Source organism: Callorhinus ursinus, unplaced genomic scaffold (assembly GCF_003265705.2).
Source record: "Callorhinus ursinus isolate GAN/ISIS: 27379988/994484 unplaced genomic scaffold, GSC_fseal_2.0 scaffold10, whole genome shotgun sequence".
Classification (NCBI taxonomy): Eukaryota; Metazoa; Chordata; class Mammalia; order Carnivora; family Otariidae; genus Callorhinus; species Callorhinus ursinus.
In genome coordinates, this window is record NW_027397072.1 from 13,076,718 (window position 1) to 13,099,260 (window position 22,543).

Consider the following 22,543-nt stretch of genomic DNA (forward strand, 5'->3'; position numbering starts at 1 on the left):
TTTTATTTTATTTTATTTTATTTTATTTTATTTTATTTTATTTTATTTTATTTTATTTAAGATTTTGTTTATTTATTTGGCAGAGAGATACAGAGAGAGAACAAGTAGGCAGAGAGGCAGGCAGAGGGAGAGGGAGAAGCAGGCTCCCCGCTGAGCAGGGAGCCCGATGCGGGACTCGATCCCAGGACCCTGGGATTAATGACCTGAGCCGAAGGCAGCCGCTTAACCAACTGAGCCACCCAGGCGCCCCATGAGCCACCCAGGCGCCCCAAGAAGGGAGGGAGGGAGGGAGGGAGGAAGGAGCAAAGGAAAGATGGAGGGAGGAAATGTTTTTTCCCCCTTTCACCTAGTTTAATAAAGATATAAGTAGTTTCTGGCATATGAAGAAGCAGACAGGGATCTCACGCTATGCTTGAAAATTGAAAGAAAATTTGAGTCATCTGAAAGGCCAGCTACAGCCTCAGGGATGCACAAGTGAACTGAAGACAGGCAGCAGGCTCTGAGAACAGCCGGCCTCACCGGCTTGGAGATGGCCAGCAACTCCTCACAAAGAGAAGCCTGTGACTGGCCCCGCCTTTGGCCCCGCCAATCAGCTTCGGAGGCTGAGCTGGGAGAAGCCCAAGGTCAAGGACAGGCATGACCAAATACCATGTCTCAGGTCCATGAATTCCCACTTGTGGATGCCTCTTTGTTTTTTAAATATTTTATTTATTTATTTTTAGAGAGAGAGAGAGAGAGCTGAGGGAGGGGCAGAGGGGGAAGGAGAGAATCTTAAGCAAACTCCCTGCTGAGTGAGGGTGGAGCCTCACATGGGTTGGACCTCAGGACCCTGAGATCGTGACCTGAGCCTAAATCAACAGTCAGGCACTAACAAACTGGGCCACCCAGGCGCCCCGTGGATGCCTTTTTTTTTTTAATCAAATTTCCTGCACGGTGAGAATACGTAAGGCTGAACCATGGGTGCGCTTTTGGAAGTGGGTCTTGCAGCCTCTGCCTCCAGGCAGGTGGGCCGGCGGGAAGGGAGTCCTGTCTTAGGTGAGGATGTGCGGCTTTGGTCACCTTTCCTACCACATATCACAGCCAACACAGAGGCCCTGAAACTGAAATCCTGGGGACTCCAAAGACGACTTCAGTCATCCCCTGCTTCCCCAAATCCTCGTTGTCAGATGACCACGGTCACGGCCACTGGCAGTCCTGGGCTCCGTGCTGTTTTAAGCGCTGCCTACAAATTATCTCATTTGATTCTCATGATGACCTTCAAAAGCAGGTACCTTGTTTAGTTTTAAGAATTGTGAAAGTGATGTCTTTCTGCCAAAACCCAGTTTTTCTTTGGTCAAATACAAGGGCTTGCAGTGAAGTAGGCTCTCCACTAAGAGGCATTATCGCCTCACGTTAAAATTGCCAGACCAGGTCAGGGTAATAAGGCCTTAGTACAAACGCAGAAGTTTGTAAAAAGGACAAAGAAGCGGGATCGATTTCAAAGTCCTGGATATTTTCTAAACGTTATTCCTCTTCGTAGTAAACAGTGTTCAGATTCACAGCTGTAGTACCCAACGCTTACTTAACACCCTAATTCACTTAATTCCTGATCAAGGTCATTTCAAAAGCACTGGTCTTAACCAGGCTGCCAAGAGTGAAGCCATGGCAATCGGGGGAAAAAAATGAATAGATTCAACCATTTGGGTAAGTAAGCCTCCTCCCCAGCTGCTCTCACTAATTTCTTAAGTCGAGTTTGCCACCAAGGGAAACATAGCTTGTGACTGAATCATCTTGACTTCAGTTGGAGTGGAAGAGAAAGAAAAAATGGGGGGGAGGGAGGCTGAAATTCTATCCCAAGCTTATCAAAATGAGTTTCTATAGTTTACTTTGGCCCACCTGGAAAATACTCCGGAAGTGTAAATTAGGATAGTGGGAGATCCTCCATTAGTGACTGCACCCCACCCCACCCTGCCCCGGTGCTTATAGGGAGGCTATTTCTACACAGATGTACAATGTTGCTCTTGAGAGAGAGGATGCTCCTGCAGGAAATCTACAATACACAGAGAACCCAGCAAAGTCACCATGGGACTTCCCTGTTTGGATTGATCCACCAAGACCACAATTAAACCAAACAAACAAACTCGCCGAGTTTATCTCGAAATTTATGTTAAAGGCCAGCCCTGCTCTTGATGACTCAACCACGCACTATCCTGATTTCAACTTTACCCTGCAGTTGGGGTTCCCAGGCTGGTGGCCGTGGCCACAAATGACTATGTTTGAAAGCTCTGCTCTCCAACAGTTCTGGGGCTTGCAGCCTCAACAGACGGCTCAAGTAGTGTTGAGGTTGCATCTTAGCCCTACTTGAAGATGGCAAACTTTTATTCCAATACGAGGTCTGAGGCTGCTATGTGGTTTGCACCAGTTGAGAACCCAGCTAAAAGAAATAAGCTCAGGTCCTGTGGTGCCCAGCGGAGTGTGGGAAGCACCATGGAGAGACCGTGGAGACACCAGCTTACCTTTCCAGACTAGCCCGTGGCCTTGGCCATATGTTTGAGAAGCCCTGCACTAGACTAAGGATTGGAAGTTCCAATGTCAAGTCTCCTTTCTCTCCTGTAGCTCAAAAGTAACTGGCTGTTTTAGGACGAAGGGAATCAGGAGCTTCTCCTGTACTGGATTAACATGTATTTTGTTTTATGAGTGTTTCATTTATTGATCCCACTTGGCACACATGGAAGTTCACAAAATAATCAGGGATAGCTTTCTCTGAGCCCCGCTGTGGGCCAGGTCTTGTGCTAAGTGCTTCATACACAGGATCCCGATCTGAGAGCCCAGGACGGGAGGCTGGGGAGGCTTTACTCTTCTCATTGTTCACACTGCCTCCTACTCCCCCAGCCTCAGTCAACTCACTTGAAAAAAAAGATCAGACAGAGGCTAGACCAGCCGATCTCACAGATTCCTCTAAAGAGTAGCTTTTCTTTTTCTTTTTTAAAAAAGTATTGATTTATTTATTTGAGAGAGAGAGAGAGAGCACAAGCAGGGGAGGAGCAGAAGGAGAGGGAGAGAGAGACTCTGAAGCAGACTCCCCGCTGAGCGTAGAGCCCGAGGCAGGGCTTGATCCCAGAACCCTGAGATCCTAACCTGAGCCGAAATCAAGAGTCGGATGCTTAACTGACTGAGCCACCCAGGGGCCCCGAAACAGTAAGTTTTTATGAAATTTCGAAGGCAAAACTCTCTACATCAGTCTCTGTTAAAATAGAAACCCCAGGTGTTTAAATGAAACACTTGCTTACTTAAGAGAAAAAAAAAAAAAAAAGAAAGAAAGAAAATCAACCAGAACACAATCAGCTCATTGTGTGCCGCGATCATTAATTTGGCCCTCTGATATTTTGCCCATTCCTGACCACGCAGCTGGCGTCTCTCAGAACCGCTACCAGCAGCTCCCACAGGGCTGGGACCAGGCGCTCGGCGCTCGGCTCTGTGCCCAGCAGGACCTGCAAGGTGCACAGGCTCATGTGGTGGGCACCATCTTCCTGCCCTCTGCCGGGGAGTGGGTTGGCATGGCGACGCCTGAGCCAGTCTTCCCTTTCAGGCCACTATCACTGTGTGTGATCTTGCCCCAGAAGAACAGAGAAGTCCTGCGGGTGAGGTCTGATGTCAGGGGAGAACAAGCAAGTCTTTGTGGGGCCCTCCAAGGAGAGGAGGCCCGGCTGGGGCTCCTGGGCACACAGAGGGGCCTGTGCTCTCCCAGTGCGGGGCAGCGGGCCCGCGCCCGTCCTGCCTGTGCGGGGAGCCTTCGCTGGCACGTCCGGAGCCCTCTCCCTCCCCTGACATGGAGCTGGACAAAGTGGAGGGGTCCCCCCTGGGTGCCCTCAGGGCTCTCAAGCAATCCCTCTCTCCTTAGCTCTTCTCCCACCTCCTGTTCAGAGCGGATTCCCCCATCCCTCCATCATCCTTGTGGAGCTCCTCCTCCTCCTCACAACCCACCATCTGCCTCCAGCGTCCTGCCTCCATCCCCTCCTGGCCACCAGCCCACTCTGAACCACCCCGTTGCCCTAAGAAGCCTCTGGGTTCGGGGATCTCTCCTGCTCCTTTTGGTCTCCTCAGATGCTCTGGTTGTTTCAATGGCCAGACAGTGCCACACATCTGGGGTTGGACTGCTCATCACTGTGGCTGACTTCAGCTTCGAAACTCCTTCTTCTGGGACTAGTTCTGCACTCAGAAGACGCTTAACAAATAGCTCTTCGATGCCGGAAGCCACGGCATATCCTGAAAACTTACTTTTAATAAAATATTTAACGAAGGCTTCAGATCAAAATAAAAAGAGCTAACATGAATTGGGTCCTTACTATGTGCCAGGTGCCGCCCGGAGCACACACCTAGACTAGCTCATTGAACGAGCAGAGCAACCCCAAATGGCAGGTGCCATTGACTTTCTCACTTTACAGACAAGGAAACTGTTGGATGAGATATGTGGTCACCGTCCGAGCTCACCAGCTAGCCTTCTGGCGATGTGGCTCCAGTCTGTGTTCTGAACCGTAATGTGACACCGCATTTCGTGATGACTGAACCAAACCTCACCTACGGTCCTTGCTTATGCACACTATCATGTCATTCCCTAAAGCCAGGGACACATGCCTTCGCAAATGTCATCACGTTTCCAGGCTCCAGGTATCCAGTGTGATGGCAACTGAAGACAGCATGTTAGATTTCCCTGTTCCCCTTCTTGGATGAGCGGCACGGTCAGAAGAGCCAGGTGGCGTGCTGGGAAGCGAGGTCTCTGGAGGAGACACGTTCCGAGCCTGCTTTCGGTAGTAACAATTCTCTCCCCAGAACACCTCTGCCCATTTGCAGCCTGGGCCTAACTCTGGATTGTAGGTCAGATGAAGTCTCCATCCTGGGCCACCAGGTCGGCAGCTTCCAAGTCCCAGAGAAAGGCAGGCTCACCCTCAGGGCTAGGCCAAGCACCCCAAACAGATCCTTCTATCTTCCAGCTCAGAGAAGGAACACAGAGCGGCAGGAAGCTGGAAAACTGCGAAGGGGCAGGGCAAGGGTGGCAGCTACACCGGGGCTCACGGCATTGGGATGGGGGTGTGGGGGCAGGCTGAGCCCTTTCAGTCCGAGAACCACATCAGCTGTTCTGAAGTCCAGGGCTGATGGAGGCCCAGTGAGCCACGAAAAGGTGAGAGGTCCAGTTTCTCGCCTTCCAGAGGCACTTCCTGGTGGGGTGATGTGGATGTGAACCCCATACCACCACACTGGGGTCCTGCAGGGTCACGTGTGGATTCAGCAGCATTCAAGGACTCTCTCGGGGGTCAAGTTTGGAAATGGAAAGCACTGAACCATCAAGCCCAACTGCCTCGTAGTGATGATGGAGGAGGGAAGGGGTGTCCAAGGTCAAATGGTCAGTCAGTGCCACAGCCTGGGCTAGAACCCAAGTTAACCCTGATACCACGGCCATCCTTTCTGTGCTTCCTTTTCTTTCTCTTCTTCGTTTCAAACTTCACTTTCCGTCTGTTAAAGGCATCCCAAGGAAATTCTTACTCACCCTGGGATGGCCAGGTTTGTGGAGAGAAGAATGCAGGAGAAAGCTCATGGTGAGGTCTTTCATTAGGGTGAGAAGAGAAGAAACCCAGCTGCTCTGTCTTCCACTCAGCCTAGCCTGTCAGGAAGAACACACAGACCCCCCCCCCCAAAGCAAGAGATGAGGAAGCCCCAGCTGATTCTCCTGGTTCTCCAGGAGGAGAAACGGAGAGGGGGTGTATGTCATGGGGCTGCCTGTGTCTCCCGGAGACTCCAAACCGAGCAAAGCACTGACTCCTTAAGCTGCTTGCTGTTGAGATGTTTAAGCCTACGAGGAATGAGGGGGTGCCTGGCTGGTTCAGTCGGTAGAGTATGCCACTCTTGATCATGAGTTTGAGCCCCACATTGGGTGCAGAGATAACTTAAAAAAAAAACTGGAAGTAAGCCTACTAGAAATGGGACAAGGTTAGGTTCAGAGATGGCTCTGTAAGGAGGGAAGGGTCCCTAGTGCCCACAACTAGAACAAATTGTTTTATGAAGTAGTGGGCTCCCCGTCCCTGGAAGCATGTAAACAGACACCTGCAGGACAAGATGTAGAGAGTTTGCCGGCACCACAGGAATCCAGAGAGGACTCCATGGCAGGATACCACTGCTCTGCCCAGTGCTGCATTTCAGAGCTCTAGGTGAGGGCCACGTCCAAGGACGATTCTCCGCTGCTCCTCACTGGGTTATCAGAAGGGTAGGGCAGCATGCAGAGCAGACGAGGGGACAACCACAAGAGAGCCTGACTCCGGACCACCTAGGAGCTTCAGGCCTTGGGCAAGCGGCTCCGTGGCTCTGAGTCTCAGTGTCCTCTTCTGTCACTGGCACCCTGGGGTGCTTGTGAACCCCCAGTGCCGGGAAGCACGTAGACCGCAGCACAGCCGGGGAAGTGCGCAGGTCAGCAAGGCTGCTTCTAACCCATGCCGGCACGTGTGGCTGGAGGGCTTGGCACCGGGCTCTGTGAGGTTAGCATAGATTCTAAATAACACAGACGTGTGTGTGTCTGTGTGTCCACATACCTATATATACACATACAGAGGATACACATATGTACACGTGTCTGGGTATATACACACACACGCACATAGATTTATACATATATCTCACCACTGCCCCTCCCCCCTCCGCCCAAGAGTAAGGTAGAGGGACAGACACAGTTCTCAACCTCTCTTGCAGTTTTCACAGGGAAGCAGCAGACCTAGTTTTCTGGAAAGTTGAATTTTGCTACCAGAGAGCCCCGGTGCAGGCGACATCATTACATCCATGTTTCTGGATGATGGGGATGGATTCCTCCTCCTCCTCTTTCCACCTCTTTCCGTGGTCCCTCTCATCCTAGTCGCTCACTGACACCTCCATGGGGTCAGAGGAGAGACCAACTCAAATTAGTCAATCTGATTATTTTTAGTCACTGTTGGGAACAAGGTGGGAGGCTGAGGAGGCAGCTACTAATGGGCTCTGAAAAGCAGAGTTGAGGCACTCTCTGTGCGTGATGATCACTCTGGCTATTTCCTCTCCATCACCAACACCACCACCACAGACACACCAATGTTGGCCTGTATTTATAGAGTGCCATTCTGTACTAGGGTTGTCTCTTGCCCAGCTCCCAACTCCTATTCACCCTTCAATGCCCAGCTCACTTGGCCCCCTCCTGGAAGCCTTCCCTGACTTCCCTGGGCAGAGAACATGCTCCCTTTCTGCACTTTTTAAAACAAAGATTTATTTATTTATTTATTTTAGCAGGGGAGGGGCAAAGGGAGAGAGAGAATCTCAAGCAGACTCCCTGCTGAGTGCAGAGCCTGACACAGGACTCGATCCCATGACCCTGAGATCACGACCTGAGCCAAAATCAAGAGTCAGACAGGCTTAACCGGCTGAGTCACCCAGGCACTCCTCCCTTTTTGCACTTGGTTCGGGCAAGCGGCCCCTGGCCGCCATCTGTGTCTGTGACTGTTGTCTCCCCGTCATTGCCACAAGCATGACCTCCTTGGAGGGGTGAGCATGCTTGATCCGTCCTGATGGTTTCCAGGCCTAGCACAGCGTCTGGCCCATGGCAGGGACTCCGGTATTGCCTGGCCAGCGAATGTGTCCTTTCTAAAGAGAACATTCTTATTCTCCTCTTCAACTAGGAGAGGGTTAAGAGATGGATATTACCCATTTGCTTTCTGACTAGAAGAAAATGTATCAAGACCTAAATTCCACCATTCCTACAAGAACAACACAGGCTTTTGCCAGCCACTCTCTCCAATGAGAAACAAGGCTCCTGTTCTAACCACATCCCAGCAATTTGTGCACCCAGGCTGCACACGGAACAGTCAACATTTACCATTCATGAGGGCAACAGAAAGGGCTGCGTGTTCATTGGCACCAGACAACTATCTCCTTCAGTCCATCTGTATGAACCTACTTTACCTCTGAGGAGACTCTGATCTTACAATTCTACAAGAAGTACGTATAAAACAAGCACTTTAAAAACCAACCACTTTGGGGGCACCTGGGTGGCTCAGTCGTTAAGCGTCTGCCTTCGGCTCAGGTCATGATCCCAGGGTCCTGGGATCGAGTCCCGTGTCGGGCTCCCTGCTCAGCAGAGAGCCTGTTTCTCCCTCTCCCTCTGCCTGCTTCTCTGCCCACTTGTGCTCTCTCTCTATCTCTCTGTCAAATAAATAAATAAAATCTTAAAAAAAAATTAAAAAAAATAAAAACCAACCACTTTTGATAAATCAGAATAAATTTAGGGTCAGTAAAATTAGACCCTTGGCTTCATATAACTCCAATCTATTCAGGCCATCGATCTTTGCTTAAAAAAGACTCTTCAGGGGCGCCTGGGTGGCTCAGTCGTTAAGCGTCTGCCTTCGGCTGGGGTCATGATCCCGGGGTCCTGGGATCGAGCCCCGCATCGGGCTCCCTGCTCCGCGGGAAGCCTGCTTCTCCCTCTCCCACTCCCCCTGCTTGTGTTCCCTCTCTCGCTGTGTCTCTCTCTGTCAAATAAATGAATAAAATCTTTAAAAAAAAAAAAAAAGACGCCTCACAGCTCTGGGCTGTCCTCATGTGGACTCGACACCCCTGGGGGCATTCGAGGCCCCTGGTGAACCTTCCGTCCTCCCCCTCTGACTGGGCCCCTCAGACTCGCCTCACCTCACACTCCACGGCCACAGTGACTGACAGGCACGGTGCCTGTAACGGGCAGCCCTGGCTTATCCCTTTCCTCCCAACACCCTTCCCTGACATTGCCCACCCTCCCTGCTATTTACTTGGACTGAGTAGAGATTACACGGCCCAGGAGCTGCCCCATTCTGCCCCTTCCACGTGGGTCAGGAGCCTCTCCTTGGGTTCCCTCACGCCCACTCTTACCACAACACAGACAGTATCATCTGGTCCCTAGGAAAACCATCAATCCCTCGAGCGCAGGGAGTGAAGCTAGTCATCATGTGTAGCCAGTGTCTACACTGGCACTGACACAGAACAGGCACGCAAAGGTTTGCTGAATGAACTGATGCCCTCTCTACCCTGAAGGCAAAACTTGGCAACACACTACGAGAGTGCGTTCCAAGAAATTGGGTAGATGTGACCTGTGGGAGGTTCCAATGGAAAACGGCCACTCCAGCAAACTGGTTCCACAAGGACCAATTTGGAACAACTCCTCACTTTGGCCTAATTTATCAGGGCGACTTTCTCAAGCAGCCTGAACTAGTGCTGGACCGCAGGCTCCTAAGACAGGCCCACGTCTCGTTCATTCATCTCCAGAGTCTTGGTACCCAATGCCCAATACGGGTTTTGGAATGGGTGGCTCATACTCTGCTGGGCAAGAGCACCCATCCCTTTTTCTATTTAGGGGTGCTTCAGGGATGGGGAGGTGCTCTGGGGAAGAAGGAGGAAAGGGAGAAGAATCTCTGGAAAGGCCAGCCAGAACATAAAAGTCCAAGTCCCTACAGTGGTGTATGAGGCCCTACAGGATCTGATTGCTTCTCTCTATCCTCCCCTCCTTCCCCTGCCCCTCGCTCCTTCTGCTCCAATCTTACCGGCTGCTTGCAGGTCCTTAAAGCCCAGGCACATGCCCACCGCAGGTCTTTGCTCCTTTGAGCCTCACTCCCTCACTTCGTCTGGGTCCTACCCCAACAACGCCTCGGCAGGGAGGCCTTTCCTTGGATCCTGTTGTTTCTTTCCCTACTTCCCATCTCTCTGGCGTGGCGTGCTTTATGTTTTCCTGCTTTATTTTTCTTCTATAACACTTCACACTGCCTGATAGAATGTACATACGTTTACTTGTTGACGACCCCACGATCCCACTAGAACGCCAGCCCCATGAGCACAGGAACTTCGTCTTGTTCTGTGCCGCATCCCTAACACCAAGAATGGCACCTGCCACGTACGTCTGTGGAATGAAGGGATGGCTGGATGAATGAGTGCCTCAAGCTACTAGACACACAAGGCACAAGGTTCTAATAGAACCTGATGGGGGGGATCAAAGCTATATTTAAGTAGCTCTAAATAAGACTGGAGAGGAGAAGGAGCTAACATTTCTTTGAGGAAGAAATTATCTCCTTTGATCCTGATCACAAGCGTACAACATAGGGCGCACTGTCCCCATCTTACTGGTGGGGAAACAGAACCTCAGCAATTTAAAATGATTTCAGCAAAATCATGGAACTAAGAAATAGCAGGACTGAGATCTGAAATCAGGTCTGATTCCAAAAGCTCTTCTCTTTCCTCTGGATTATGCTGTGGTCTGGTGGCCACCCTAGGAAAAGAACCATGAGACGAAGAAAGGAAGGGAGCACAAGATAAGATAATCCTATCCACCCCCACCCCCCACCAGCAAAGAACGAGAGCGTGGTGTTAGGAACAAGTTTAGGATAAAACGATCCTGGGCACTTGGACTGGAAACCACCTGAGAAATCTCCTGGTCTTACCTTCTGTGTTATGCTCAGCTGTATGAAATGCTTCTGCGTTTAGTTTTCAAGGGAACTCAAGATATCTAGATGCAGAAGAAGAGCTTTAGGACAGAGGACAGCAGAAGGGAACGCCAGCAACCGGAGAAAGATGAACAGGTGCGTGACCATCTCAGGGTACAGGCATATCCTTCGTGACTCCTGATCTTGTCAGAGTGGGTGCCCCGGGCCTGCTTAAGGAACTGTGCTAGAACACCAGCACCCAGGGCGCTGAACCCCTCAGTAGATCTTTAGTCATTTGGGAGGGGTGTCCGCTCATGTCAGGTCCAACTTCAATGAAGAAGTTCGGGGAGGTGTGGCCCAGTCCTTGCAGATAAGAAGAAAAATGTCCATAACGGATTGGGAGGAAGTGACAGAGGAGGGAGGGAGGAACAACAAAGAACCCACGTGTTGGCGGTAAGGCCTGGCAACCCGCGGCCGGAGCAGCGTGGTGGCCTGGGATGATAACTGCACAAACTGAAAATGTCTCAAGAAAACGTTATAGTGAGTGCAACACAAGCCAGACCTCTGGCACGAGACCCAAATTCCATCTCGGGTTTGCTACTAAAGGACATCTCCTGTTCACATAAGTCTGCATGACCAGGATGGACAGAATGGAACCTGGATTATTCTTCATCTCAAATGAATTCTGCATGGAACAGTAACCTAGGACTACAGCTTGAATCTGCTCTTCTCTGCCTGTAGTTCTAAGCTACTCTCGTCCACACCTCAGCATTCACCAGACCCAGGATAACAACAGCTCCCACTCAGAATGCAGTTGTAGAACCCAGGGACCTTTAACTACTTCAAAACTATATCCTTGGTATTTTTGTGGTTTTTTTGTTTTGTTTTGTTTTTTCCCCCCTTTTATGTGTATGTGGTATTAGGAGGCATGACTTCTTTTTTTTTTTTAATGTAAATTCAATTAGCCAACTTACACTACATCATTCGAGGAGGCATGACTTCTAATCAAAGATGACAAATCTGGTAAAATGACCACCCTTCATACTTGCAAGTATTCTAGAAGCATGCATATCACACATTCTCTCCACCAACGATGCTGATTATCACTGTGCTGCCTGCTATAACCAAAGTCAGTTGTTTCTTACCTGGAGCTCTCCTGTGTGATTGAGGTTCACCAGTCCAGGCTGATGGGACCAAATGGCTGAGCACGCTGGCCGAGGCAAGTCTGGCTCCCAAATCAGGGCTGTGGCCCCCTAGAGTCCTGTTGTTTCTCTGTCCTCAAGTGAGTGATGATAATCTGCTAAAAGGGAAGACAAGTCATGTTACTTTGAGAGGCCATTTCCTGTTCTCTTCTAGAAATATCCATTTGTTAAGGAGAACAGAGAGAATACCAGAATTCCAGATGACCAGGGCTACAAGAAACCGATGCAATCACCACTTGTGTAATGTTTTCGTTTTGTAGTTGGGGAAACTGAGGCTCAGAAGCAAACAGCCTCATTCAAGGATTCAGCCACTTGCAGAATTCAAATTGAATATGTCTCTGACTCTCTGGCCTTTGGGATTTTTTAAAAAGTAGCTTCATGGTCAGGCTGACTTCTCAAACAAGTGGTCATTGAGCCTAGTTGGGAAGTCTTTTTTTTTTTTTTTTTAATAGATTTTTCAAAAAGGGAGGTGGGACTTTTTCCAGATTTCTGCTGTTTTTGTGGTTTTGCCCTGGGAGCTAAATAAGTGAAAACAGTCCACCTCAGGCCTGTGGTTGGGATTTCTCTATTTCCCATCAGAAAAATATTGTTATGGAATAGCAGGCCCCAGGAGCACAGTGGTGGGTGGGCTTTGTTTTTCAATGATTTGTGCCTGGCCAGTAGATCGCTCACCTCTCTGTCTCTCTCTCTCTCTCTCTCTCTCTCTCCCCACGTTTCAGGAAAACACAGTAACAGATATGGACCCTCCTCCCAGGGCTATTATTTATTATGTGATTTTTTTTTTTCTGGCTACTATAGATTTGAACAGCCACTCCCCTGTGCAGAAAACCAAAACCCAAGAGGGGATCTCACATTTATTCAGCAAATAAGATCTGCCAGGCCTACCATATGAATCTGACAGATACATTTTCCTGATCTGTCCTCAAAAATTCCCTACGAGGCACCCATAACTCCATTTTTCCAAAGGGCTAGGGAGCCGAGTTTCAGAGAACCAGAATGATCTGTAGAGTCATAAGGAGAATAAAGTCCAGAACCAGAAATAAACACCTATCAAACTCCCTCATCAGTGTTTTGTCCATCTAAACTGGACTTGAGTTATTCGGCCCAAACGCTAGCGAGTTGTCTTATTTTTCCAGTGTTTTCGCTTGAATGCGGGAGAAAGTTCTTTGGAAGCTATGAACGGTTGCAAGGACATGAGGGATTCCTCTTGTTAGATTCTCTCTCAGACAAAGGGCTCTAAAGGCCAGGCTTCCTGCTGGGCTCCCAGCAGAGGCTCCAGTGCCCCAGAGAACCTGAGCCTGGCCCTGGCTGTCAGCAGTGAGAGAGGGCCCATCAGGAAATCATGGTTATCTACGCTCTGCGCTTTGTTCCTGTTCTCAGACAACAAGCGACAGGGCTGGAGAGCCGGGCTAGGGGGTGGAGAAAGAGGAAGAAAAAACAGGAAGTGAAAGGGGGGGGGGGGGGAAGGAAATGATATGGAAAACACAGCAACTCTGAAAAGTCCTTGGCCTGATGAGAAAGTGAATCCCGAGCCGGCATTTGTGAGGCTGGCCCTGCATTTTGTGAAACCGGGTCTCGAAGGTAAGGGGGGAAGGAGGTTTGTCTCCTCTGGATTTGGGGTTGAGTTTGTAAATTCCCATCACAGAGCACAGCCTGAGGAAAAGGGAGCCCTGACACAGGGGCTGTTTCCTGTGCACTTGGGTGTAGACTGTAAAGAAGATGAATTTCTGAAGAAGGATCCGGGGGTGAGCCTGAATCTCTCAACTCTTGCGGGTTGTGCCACAGAAGGACCTGGAAACTAGAGAGGAGAAGTTGAAGTGATCAGGTCTCGGGGGCACGGTCCCGTCCCCACCTCTTTCTCTCCCAAACACCCTCAAAATTAAAATCCATTTTCCGTGTATATGATAGGGACTTGATTCTCCCACTGAGGCCCAGCCTTCTTCTACCCATGTTGCCCCCTAAAAAGTCCCCCAACTCCCACTGTGCATCATGAAGGACACAGTCACCTGGTTAAGTTAACAACCACACAAACAGATAAACCTAATCATAACCTAATCGTACTGCAGAGCTAATACTGTTAACACTTTCTAGCATCCTGATGCGGACCAAGAAGGGGTGGGTAACGTGGAGCCTTCGGACAGGCAAGACCAGCCCCACCCACGTTAGCAGTTCCCAAACTGACTGTGCATCTGGAGAAGCTAACAGAAAGTACAATTCCATTCTGGAATAGTGCTCAAAGCTTCTGGAAAGTTTTGATATTACCATCCTGGCTCTGGTCCACAGACCAGCATTTGGGTAACTTAAGACCCTGTCCGGCCCCCAGCACACCTGAACTCCTTCCATCCTACTGATTTGGTCACAGAGGCCCTCCCAGGGAGGGGCTCGCTCTGAGGATCTGCCCTCAACTCTGTAAATTACTCCCCCACCATCCAAACAGACCCAGAGCAACACAAAGTAAGCCTATCTCTGAGAGAAGTCCAAGCTTTTTGAAGTGATGGCTGGTAGTTTCCTGTTTGAGTCACCCATGGGCCAGATGTCCCTCAAAGAGAACAGAGGTCAGGCAGAGAAGGACACTTACAACTCCCGTCTCAGGTCCCCACAAGCAGCACAACCTCACACAGCCCCAACTCTGAGGGGCTTCTGTCGCCAGCAGCGTGGACTGTGGCCAGAGCTGTGGCCACATCCCTCAGCTCCATCTGAGACCATCAGGAGCCCTTGTTTCTGTAGCACCCGGCAGCCAGCAGAACATTTTTCACTACCTCATTCTGGGTCATTTTTAGAGGGGTAATTGCCCCCATTTTGAAACTGGGGAAGCTGAAATCCAGAGACATGAAATGACTTATCCAGGGTCACAGCACAGAACCAGGACTACGGCAGGCACCTCCTGACCTCCAATCTATAACCTGTGACATTTTCTCCACATCCTGTGTCCCTGCCCCATTCAGTGGGGGCGCTGAGACCTCAGAACAGTTGTGTGTCCTCCACTTTTGAACAGCGGAAGTGAAAGGGCAGGGGCAAGCCAAAGAGAAGGCAGACCATGGTGAGAAGGCCAAGCATGGGTGGGACCCATTTCCACTGTCCAGGCTGAGCAGGTAAGGGCTCAAAAGCCCCCAGAGGGAGCGTGCTGCCTAGAGTCCCAGCTAACCAGCAGCAGAGCCTAGCCTCGGATCAGGAGACCTCCCTGCAGCCTCCTTCCCACAGCACCAAGAGCACCAGCTGAGCCAAAGAAATAGGAGCAGGCAGGATTTTACATAATAAAAATAGCTCCCATTCAGCAGGTGCCTACTGGGCATCAGGCGTTCTTAAGCTTAGTGACCCCTGACACCTCCCAGCAACCACACAAGGGACACATCACTCTTGCCCCTTTTTACAAATAAGGACACTGACGTGCTCCTCCAAGGGACTCAGCTTTTGAGCAGTAGGTAGAGCCAAGGTTTCAATTCTGGCAGTCTAGGTGGAGTTCCTGCTCTCAACCACTAGGTAATCCTTGCTTTCAGAGGAAAGAAAGAAAGAGAGAAAGATGCAGAGAAAGAGAGGAAGAGAGGAAGGGAGAAAGGGAGAGAGAGAGAGAAAGAAAGAGAGAGAGAGAGAGAGAGAGAGAGAGAGAGAGAGAGAGAGAGAGAGAGAAAGGGCGAGGCATGCAGAAAGGCAAATTAGTGGAAAGAGCCAGGGAATAAAACAAGGATCCTGGGAACAGAGGACACCTTCATTCAAGAGGCACAGGAATGGAGGAAACTCCCCAGGTAGAGAACATTGAGAGGTGCCTTTCAGGCGCACCCAGGAATCTGGACACTGCCCACTTTTGGTTCACCCCCCCCCCCCCGCCAAGTCAGCCAGCACCAATAAATGACATTCTGGCCTTGGTGTTTATACAGCGCTGTTCACAGGAGGAGGAAGTGGGCTAGGCCGAGGAGGGCCAGCAAGGGGAGAGTCATCAGGGCGGGTGGAAGGATGATGATATTTTGGGAACCCATCTTCCACGTCACCGAGGGATGGATCCACCGGGCCGGAGTGCGAGTGAGACTCTGCCAGAAATCCTCGCCTCGAACAGTGTGCACACTCCCAGGGACACTAGATTCTGGGGATGCTACTTGCTTTCCGTCTCATAAAGACCCGGGAGCAGGGCAGGACAGGGATTATCCCTCACCATGTCACAGACAGAGAAACTAAAGCCAAAATAATAACGGTCATGAAATAATAATAATACCAATAATAATAATGGCAATGCCATATGTTGGTAGCTTATTATGTGTCAAGAAATAAGCACTTGTTGAAATAGGTTATTTCATAATGACACCAACTGTTGAGTCTGTATGATTATTCTCAATTTATAGTTGAGATAAGCTAAGTAGTTTCCTCAAGGTCAAAAAGCCAGCAAGTTATGAGAAAGGATCTCAACCGCTATCTCTTTGACATTTTGGCCCATGAATTCACCTCGAAGCCACAGGTGCTACAAGACAGTGACATGCCTTAGTCACAGCCGTCCAGGGGTGCTCACCCACAGCCAGCTTTGGAGCTGTCAAAGCACACAGGTACTGGGCTTTTATTCAAATATATCATCCACACCATGTCTCTACTAAGTGCACATACAAGGTGACACGCAACTAGGGTGACCATGTGATTTATCGGCCAAACCCAGATCCTTCCGAGAGTGAAAAGGGGATTATTAATAATGCCTCTGGGACAACAGACATCGAGCAGGAGTGTCCCAGGCACACAAGACATCTGGTCAACCCTAATATAATCCACAGCCCCATGAGGTGGGTTATTTTTACACCTAGTTTTGTTGGGCTCTCCTGGATGAGCCCCTGCTTTCCAACCCACACAAATGCCCCTTTGCAACCATTCACTCTCCTTTGCTCAGCAGAACACCTTCCAAATCTGCTGGGCTCGTAGGCCTTACATATAAAACAGGCTGATGTAACTTGATTACAAAGCAGTCGTGCTATGATTCAAGAAGCAAGGCGTGACGAGTTTCAGCAATATATTTTTAAAGGACCATTGGGTTCCTTGTGCCCTCACACCCAGAACCTGAATGTGCAGATGTTCTGATAGCCAGCCAGTCCCCCAAATGTGAGGGCTCAGGGGCTCTCCTCTACAGAGCAGCCTAAGGCAGCCTAAGGCAGCAGGACAGAAACCAGTGGGGAAACAGCCACCCAGCCTCACTGGAGAAACTGAGGTCCACTGACAGGGTGCAAGACCCACTTCCTCAGGGACAGCATTGCCCCTGTCTCAGGGGGTGCCAAGCTGGAGCCTTTGGAAAGGAAGGCCTGCTTAAGAATCAGGCCATAGCGGGTTCTTTGAAGAGACCATTTCCGGCATTCATTTAATCAAGGAACATCACAGCGCTTGTAGTCCAGGGATTTCTGAGGGCTCTCGAGACGCGCACAGGGCTGAGGAAGCCTACCCACGCCTGAAGGGGCTGCTCTCAGAGGCACTGGCCCCAGGCCTCATCCTGCAGTAACACAGACAGTGATGCCTGTTATCTGCTTCCTGTAGGAGCTTCTGCCAGTGATGGTATTTGATTAATAGGTGAGACCCTTGTTTCTAAATTAGGTCACATTCACAGGTTGTGGGGGTTAGGGCGTGGGCCACTACTGCCATCAGTCCTATCGTTACTACTATTAATATGATTGTTAATGCCATCAGGGGATCCCTGAGTTCTAGAAAAGGGGACGGACTTGTCTATTGCCACCCAGCAGGTAGGCGGAGAAGCCAGGACTGGACACAGTTCTCCCGACTGATTCCAGTTTCTTGCATCTTGGCATGTAGCCTCTTGTGCCGGGAACACAACCTGGGAGCAGGCCGGAGTCCAGATGGTGATAGCCCAGAGTGTCTGAGGCAATCCTAGACTATCAGAGGTCAATGAGTGGATGACCCGGTGAGGGGACCAATGCATGGCACTCATTCGCATTGTGCACTGACTATGTGCCAGGCCTTCTGCTGCACATCACGTGGCCCTCCTGGAAATGGCTGTGCTCCCCTTAGCCTCATCACTCAGATAAGGACTTAGAGAGTAACTCAGAGAGGCTGAATGAGCAGCCAAGGTTGACAGTGAGCTGGTGGTGGGGGGGCAGGCGTACACCTCTGAGCCCAAGTTCAATCTCTAACACCGCACGCTACAGCTCACAGCTGGTGTATCTGACATAGGGTGAGAGGGCCATCGCCAATGGCAGTGGCAGGTGGTGGCAGAAACCAGGACATGAGCCTGGGTCTCTACTCCCGAGCTCACATCTGTTCCATTTCCAGAGTCATGGCTTAACATCTGTTCGCCATCTCTGTCATACCTCAACAGCCCTAAGGTAAATGCCCCCCATGTGGATGGCAGGAGGACACCAGCTTAATTGGCTGGACCTGTCAGAAAACTCTGCCCAGTTTCTCAAGAAGTTTACATCTCACTCTTTGCACACCACCACTGCAGTGGCTCCCTCCTCTCTGAGAAGAAGGTATTTTATAGTGTTGATCACATCAACCAGAGGTCCTCCTCTGGGGTGCGTGGGGGGGAGACACTTCTGAAACTGAATGGGGCCAGTGTCCTCCCCCTGACGACCCTGAATGTCATAAAATTAAATCCCAGACAAGAGGGGAACTTTCACCTTTCCTCCTCCCTTCCTGGGCTACAACCATAGGATCGCTGCCTTTCTGGAAGGAAAGGGGCACAACCTAAAAGGTCTGAGGCATCAGCAGCTGACAGCTGCCTTGTCTCCACAGGCAGGAGGCAATAAGACAGAGAGACAAACAGGCCAGCCTGCAGAGGCCGTGCCCGACCATCCCCAGTGACACAAGCCGGGAGGCCGCCTTGATGTAGCAGCAACGTTTTATAGGCGGTCAAGGAAACCCAGGTCTACTCCCAACTTGGCCTTGGCTGGGCAGTGTGACCTTTACTTAGTCACTGCTTCTCTCTGATCTTCAGATGGAAAGTCTATTAAATGCAGATCTTTCAGCAATATACACCAGCAGCCTCTTTGGGCCACTGTCAGGATCAAATGAGCTTTGTCTTCTAAAGTATCAAAGCTACTTATGTTCATGGTTTCTTTCTGCCACTGGACAGGGAGCTGGTTAAGAGGAAGGGCCTGTCTTACTTATCTTTATAGGGTAGTTATAAATCCAGGGTCCTGCAAAAATGGCAAGTATCAATGGTTCAATTTGTCAAATCCGGCTTCCTTGAAGGCTCAAGGGGAAGAAGGGGAAGAGGTAGCAGAGACAGCAGGAAAAGAGACTGGTGTCAGGCTGTGAAGGACTTTACCCGCACTGGTGTTTCCTGTGATGCTGACCGTGGGTTAGGACATCAGATGCTCTTGTAAGTGTTAGCAGGAGAATGAGGCTGTGGTAAGAGGCTGGGGTCTTGAGCCCGTCAGTTGTGAACTGTAACTTCTTGGCACCTTGGCCTCTCTGCCTGTCCATTTCAGGGTTGTTAGGGTTACCCAACATTAAAAGTGACCAATGCTGTACTTGGCCCCTATGTGAACTTTAGCAAATATAACTGCTCCTAAATAAGTGGGAAAAACTGAGCTGAACGATGAGAGTAAATGATTGCTCTGAAGTTCAAGGCCAGGGCTGCCCAAGAGTAAGAAACTAAGAAATGGTGCCTTGGCCAGATTGCACTGAGCACAATCTGAAAGCCAATCTGGCCGGAGTCATTTGCTGTCCAATTTCCTGACGACCGTGGAGTGTTCCGGCATTCTGTGCAAACATCTGCAGCCCTCACACTCCCAGCGCCACATGCGTCTCCCATGGCCAATGCCACCCGAGTGCCACAAACCATCTGTGAACTCCCCACCAGCCCCTGGCCTACAACAACAGAGGGCACTTTTTAGGCAGCCTGTGTTGGGTGTTTTATAGAAACAGCACCTTTGCCATGAGACCGAAGGGAAGCAAAACACTGTGGGTTGAGAAGCTAGTGAACTGGGCTCCCATCTCTGCTTTAACCCCAAATCTCTAAGACATTGGGCAAGTCACTCACTGCCACCTGTATAATGAAGTCCTTGGAACTTGGGACTCTTGATGTCTAGAACAGCCCATCAATGGAGCCCATCAATGCAGTAAGAGCCTAACCTAGGATATATACTGCCATTTGAGAAAGCGATTTTCTTACAAGGCAGGCCTCTGCTAAACTACCGTGCAAATAGATCCCCTCCTGCGGAATGGCCGAATCCAAATCCAAATCCAACAAGGATACGCTGAGGTCCAGAGGGTGTCTGGTTTCTGTCGTCGCACTACCAATTCCTGACGGTTCCACCCCGGGGTGAGTCATTTTCCCTTCTGAGCCTGTTCACTCACATGAGCCTCAGAGGTTATGCTACCTGGCTCGGGCCATTTCCCAGCAAACTCTTGTTTCCTGACACTTCACGGGAAGCCCCAATCTCAGTTACCTTGGACACTGTGAGGCTGGCCATCCTTCACCTCGTGGACAGGGACAGACACACTGTCACGAAACTGACATGCGTTTCCATCCTTCTTAGTAAGGGCAGAGGGTCACAGTCAATATGGGGGTGAATGATGAAGAACGTACCTGCAACAGCTGGGAGACAGTTTATCGCAGGGGACCGTGGTCACCCTGGCCCAGGCAGACAAATACTGGGGACTACGAAAGCACAACAGCGCAGCTGCTCCCTTCCTGGGCCCCCTGCTGCGAGGCAATCAGGAGCCACCCATCAACATTCAGTGCGGCCTTCATCCTCAAGACTCAGAGGCATGGCGCCTTCCTCAACAGCACAGGGCTGGGGTGGGGGGTGAGTGTATGCACCCCTCCTCAGGGTCCCAGGCACCCCACACCTCGCCAAAGGCAAAAAAGCAAGTAGGAGTTGCAGAAAGGAAACTGCCTGGGATCTGGGCCCCATGGAAGCTGAAAACAAGAAAATGCGCTTTTCCTGTGAGGCCCACCGTGTTCTAACAGAATCTACTTTCCTAAGCTTAGCGTTCAGGTCCCTCCATCAACGGGTCCTTTATATCGCTATCCTTTACACAAATTCTCAGTTTAAGCCCAATGTGATTGACAGCAGTTTTGTGGGTTTCTTGCCCTGTTCTTCAGCCTTAGACTTATACCTCCATACATCTCCATTCTTCCAAGTCAGCAGCGGCCTCACCTCCTCCAGGAAGTCTTCTCTGATACTCTGCTGACCTCTCCCTTCTCTGAACTCTCATGACATTTTCTGTCTGTGCCACTCCACATTACTGCCCGTGCGGGGCCTCCTCACTTTTTTTTTTTTTTTTTTAAGATTTTTATTTATTTATTTGACAGAGAGAGACACAGCGAGAGAGGGAACACAAGCAGGGGGAGTGGGAGAGGGAGAAGCAAGCTTCCCGCAGAGCGGGGAGCCCGATGCGGAACTCAATCCCAGGACCCTGGGATCATGACCTGAGCCGAAGGCAGAAGCCTAACGACTGAGCCACCCAGACGTCCCAGCTTCCTTACTTTTTGACTGGACGGTTGTACCACCCCCTAACTGGTTTCATCCTGCCAGGACTCTGGCCCTGTGCTCTGCAGAAAGAACTTTCTAAAGCACACTTTTGATGATGTGTCTTCTCTTTAAGCACTTCTCACCTACTTCAGGATAAAATCCAAATGCCACATCATGCTCCCACCCTTCCCGCGGGGCTACCCACATTCTAGTCACACTGAACTACTTCCCAGGGTTACGTAATGAGGTGGTACCAAAGTTGGGACGAGAACCCAGCTTTTTTGATAACCCAGCTGAGGGTTCTTCCCACAGTCCCAGCTCTCCCAGGTCTAAGGCTAGACCGGAGAGAAGAGAAGGAGCATACGGCACTGAACAATGGCCAAGGTGAAAATGCCAAGACCAGCAAAGTCCTTACGCCTGATGAGCTTATACTATTATGACAACCAGCCAATCCTTCAAGCAACTGAGTAGGTGAGGCTCCCGACATAAGCTAGTTCCCCTTTCACAGGTGTGGAAACTGAGGCTTGCAGAAGTCAAATTTCATATCTGGACTAAAACTCTAGCCTACTCCCTACTCCCATTCGCCCAGAATGGTATGTCCAATAGCCCTGTGGCCATCACTACATTGTACCTCCAGGTACCTCACACTCAATATGACCAATGTTGACTAACAGCCCTTAGCTCCTGCTCAGGAGTTGATTCAGTCCAGGAGATCCTACTGACAAGCTCTGTATGCTTTCTGCTCTCAGACCAGAGCTGCCTGCTTCTGCAGCTCCTTAGGTGGAAAGATTGTGAAAGCAAATGTTGATTTAACAGGAGAGGGAGAAAATTCCACTCCAACTGTTCTGTACTTATCCAAAGAGGTGATCAAAGCGCTCACCAGGCTAATGCTTCCCCATGGCACCTCCCAGTATAAGTGCATCTGTTGGGGGGGGGGAAGAGGGAGAAGGGTGGAAGAGGTCCAGAAGAGAGCAGAGCTATCTGGACAGAAGCACACGTGGGCCCAGTGGCATCCTGGAGCCTGCTGTGCCAGCCAACCAGAGCCAGTTATGCGTGTCTCCTCCCAACTTCCGGGTCAGGGATGTCTTTTGAGAAGAAACCAGCCATGGTACAATGTCACTGTACACCCATGACATTGGCAACCACTCCTAATCAGGTTTGCTTTGTTTTTGTTTTTCCCAGGGAATCAGTTACTAAACATTTCCAGCACACTGAATGGATCCATAAGGACGACACTGGGTTGGGAAGACAGGAGACTTAAATTATAACCTTAGCTCTTTCCCTGACTCACCGTTTGATAGGCAAGTCTTCCCTTCCTGGCCCCCAATTACTTTAGCTATAAAAGGGGAGCAAAAATCCTTACGCATAACTATATAAACTAGGACAATGGACAGAAGGGTGTTTGGGTAAGTGTAAAGTCTGAGGACATATTTGGCAATGTCTGTGGACATTTTTGGCCATCCCAGCTGGAGGTGTGTGTGGTGCTCCTGGCATCCAGGGTAAGCCAGGG

General features: G+C 50.2%; 1 protein-coding gene across 4 annotated transcripts in view; it reads right to left on the reverse strand.

Moving 5' to 3' along the window:
• Positions 1–22,543, reverse strand: part of CYRIA (CYFIP related Rac1 interactor A) — a 120,666-nt gene that overhangs the window by 66,936 nt on the left and 31,187 nt on the right. For 3 of the 4 annotated variants that reach the window (XM_025867772.2, XM_025867768.2, XM_025867770.2), the window contains exon 2: positions 11,576–11,730. The gene's annotated coding sequence lies outside the window, so the exon portion shown is untranslated. The remainder of the gene's footprint in view (positions 1–11,575; positions 11,731–22,543) is intronic. The other variant, XM_025867769.2, reaches the window with a different exon arrangement.